We start from the raw sequence: 4,226 nt of genomic DNA on the forward strand, positions 1-4,226 counted from the left end.
AAGTAAAGCCCTGCTTCCTCGTACAAGGCTGTCGCACAAAAGTAGTGAAAACAGCCGATCTACAAGCACACAACTCCGTTGCGAGGCGTTGTGTGCTTGTAGATCGGCTATTTTCACTAGTTTAGTTCATTTTTAAAATGATAAATACAAAACGACATACAAGGTTTCCACCCGACAAGTCAAATTGAGACGCCAGTTTTACTGTGCGGCTTCCCCCCACAAGCCATGACTCCCCTTTATTTACATTTTAGTGAGGCTGATATTTAACTCACTTGTACATGGTTATTACTAAAGTCATTTCCATTTCAGGTTGAATGGGTTCTTGGAGGCCAAGCACCCTATGAATTACACATGAATAAAAATGCAATTACCACGGTCATTCCATTTCCTGTTAAGTGCGATAATATCACTTTTATGCATATATGTAAGTGCATTGTGGCAATATGCACATACGTTTTGACAAAATGGTAATAATAGTGGAGTTTGACCCTGTCAATACAGTCCCCCCATAATTCCACATTTACAGGAGTTGGAGGTCGTAACATTCCAAAGAGTTTTTGTTTTTTATAGTTTCACTAATGTAAGTGTGAAAACCATCACATTCCATGAGAATCATGGTATGATTTAAAAGGCTGCGTGGCATGTGGTAAGGAAAAGTAGCATTTTCTTCAGCTTTGCGAGATTTTTCTCAGAGTGAAAATGTGTTTCTTACAGTAAAGACCATCTAACCTCACACTAACCTAACATTTTTCAGACTATTGGGATGTCGGAATAATGGGCCATGAGACTAATGGGCAGCCAACGCAAAAGTAGCATTTTCTTCAGCTTTGCAAGATTTTTCTCTGAGTGAGTGAAAGTGTAAAGACCATCTACTGTCACGCTTCCGTAGTTCAGATCAACACTGCAAACTCCTGGGTGTTTATGACATTCTCAGAGTAAAAACGTTGTGCATCTTGACTCTGTACATGAGTGTACACATGGGTCCACTTGGTTCCATTAAGAGTTCAAATAACACTCAGGGTTTTGCAGTGCAGTTCTCTAGCAGAGTGTAGATGGCACTGACAGACCAGCTAACATACTGTACTGTATGGATATTATGTACTAATTAAATGATGAGATTAGAAATGAAAATGATATTGTTAATATCATGATATAAGATGATGATAATGCCGTTAACTTCCAGCACTCCAGGAGAGGTGTGACCTGACAACCTAGAATCTCAGAGAATGACGAGCATCTCCAACAACTCCAATCAATCAAAATTTAAGATGATGTAACAAATGTTCCAAAAATAGAAGATCCACACACTCACAAGTTCACAACGTCTTGCACAGCAACGTGTAATGAGCTTGTAGATCGGCTATTTTTGTAATTATCGTCGTTAAAATCGTAGTGTTTTGCCAATTATTTGGGGGCCCACGTGCAGTATCTAGCCTCGCGTAGCCAGACGAATCTGCCATTGCAAAGAAAAATTGCCTTTAATATCCACGCAGCAATATTGTCTGGCTATGCAGCATCCTCACAGCCCACAGGTTAGGAATCACTGATCTAATGTATGTAATATCTGCCATGAGTTATGTTTTGCGTCACATCCTACAGACCAACCGTGGATTCAGTGACAACACGCTAGCCAGGGGCACACTCAGACACCCAGACATAAGAGCATCCACAGTTACTGGGCTCCTTCCTCGGGCCCATTAGGACTTGCGAAGACTTCAAACACCAATTTGTTCTGCAAATAGCCCATTCAATTTGTGACCGCCAAAGAGAGACACCTCTCTCCCTCTCTGCAGTAATTGAATCTTCAAAGGGACATTTTCCCCTATTTCTGTCAGGCATTATGGTGATGAATGGCAAACGCTCATTTGAGCAGGAAGAAGAGTGATACATGTTTATCCATTTTTCCTTTTAGACGCTCGTCGTGGCCATTGATAATTGCCGTGCAGGAGATTGAAAGGCGACGCCGGCGCATTTGGAATATTAAACACTGGTCACATACTACTGGAATCAAAAGGTTGGCATGAAAAACAAATGCTTGACCATTCAATTGATGAGACCTCTTGTACTGATTGTTGTTTATATAAGTCATTCATGAAAATCAAGGAATCCTTCATTAGTAAAAACAAGGCATTGTTCGACTTAAGCCCTTTGCACACAGGCGCGTTTATCCGTGCGGATAAAACGGACAATTTCACTTTTTAAAAAGAAAACAATGATTCTCTACGACCTCATGCACACCGGATCCGAATTGGCCGTGCGACGAGTGGCTGCGGCCGTGCGTCTTTTTCTCGATCGAACCCAGTTCGATTCGTGCGTCTTGTCGCATGCGGTAAAAAACTCTTCACTCCTTTTATGACTCCTTTTGGGATCCGCAGCGCCGATTCCGCACAGCATTGCACACCAAATCCAATGCGTTTTATTCATGCAGCAAACGAAAAAAACGCAACTGTCCTGTGTGCAAAGGGCTTAACACTGATGTTCGGCAAGGATGAAAAGAAATCGAACTGCATGAGATGGCAATATTTAGCACACAATTACAAAAACATGATGTAAACCTACTGTAACGCAGTTATGATCTCCTGTCTGCTCATTATGTCAAGCAATCACCAGGAAACTTCTCATTTTTTTTTTTTTAAATCTCGATGATTTTCTTTTTATTAATTAAATACACCATACTGGAGCAAATGTCTCGGAAAATATCACAAATAAATTTATCTTTCATTCAGCATTTTATATGTTGGTGAAAATCTCTACATTTTACTGACTAGGAGCATGTTTTCTTTATGGCTGGTTTATACTTCGTTGCCCGTGGGTGTCGCGCACCACAGATAGCCGATCTACAAGCAGGGGCGTCACAAGGGGGGGGGGGGGGGGGGGGGGGCGTGAAAGTGGGACTGAGTTACTAGGGCCCAAGGTGGAGGGGCCTGGAATTATTTTATACTTTAGCTATTGAAAAATAGCAGATATACAAGCTCACTGCGCGGCACCGAGTGCCGCGCTGCGAGCTTGTAGATCTGCTATTTTTTTTAAAGTCGTGAAAATGTGTGCAAATCTTTGAATATATGTATTTTTTAAGTGAATATTTGTAACTCAAATTTTTCTTCTGGGGGGGGGGGGTCCCTGGAACTAAATGTTTTGAGATGGGAAACATAGGTTTTTTTAAAAAAAACGTAGAAGGATTTGACACAAAGATTTTTCAAAAATAGCAGACCTACAAGATCCCACTGCGAGCTTGTATGTCTGCTATTTTTCAACAGTAAAAAGCACAAAATAATGCGTAACAATGCGTTCCCAGTCAGTGAATCCTTGTACCCAGGGCCCAGAATTTGGTGCGACGCCCCTGTCTAACAAGCACATAGCAAGAGCTTATAGACGGCCTATTTCCGGTCCGTGACACCTACGCACAGCTGAGTATAACTCAGACTTTAGTTTGCCATGGGTTCGGGGAGGGTGGGGGTGGGGGGGTAAAGACTGGACTGTGTGTTTGAGGGGCAGAATGTACGGTAGCCACGCCTTGACAACGACATTTACATGCATACTGTACATACATGGTAGTTATACAAATACAACGCGAGTGTTCATGATTTGTTTTTCCACAAAAAAAAGCCACAGATTTTTTTTTCCCCCGCTCCTTCTCTCTCTCTCTCTCGCTGTCTGTCTCTGAAAACCCCCGACTTTTCATTATTACACCACCAAAAGAAAACAACATCCCCTCCTTTTACAACATTTAAAATATAGAAAGTGGAAACACCATGTTGTTGATTCAAGGGGAAATGGGAGGATAGAAAAAGGAAAAGATTCTTTTTTTTTTTTCTTTTTCAAGGTCCCCGGTTACTTCCCTCCCTCCCTCCCTCCCGCCCGCCCTCCCCCTCCTCCTCCTCCCCCACCCCCCAAAATTGTCTTTAAACAAATTGCGCGAACGCAGATTTCAAAAAGCCCTGCGTTCGTCGTTCGAGTACCCTTTTGTGTGTGTGTGTCTCTTTTCAGTTCTCTCGCTCTCCTCTCTCTCTCTCTCTCTCGCTTGCTCACCCAGAACGAACATCCCACCGCGTGGCATCTCATTTTGTCTCCCCCGAAGAAGAAGAAGAAGAAGAGGAAGTCCCTCTGGGGGCGGCTCGGCTCGGGCTCTTTGACCAGTCTCTTTTATTTATTTATTTCATCTTTTTTTTTTTTTACTCCAGGTTCGGCAGCAGTGTCCTCCTCCTCCTCCTCCTCCTCCTCCTCGG

This window comes from Nannobrachium achirus (assembly GCF_963921795.1).
Source record: "Nannobrachium achirus genome assembly, chromosome: 1".
In the NCBI taxonomy this organism is placed as follows: domain Eukaryota; kingdom Metazoa; phylum Chordata; class Actinopteri; order Myctophiformes; family Myctophidae; genus Nannobrachium; species Nannobrachium achirus.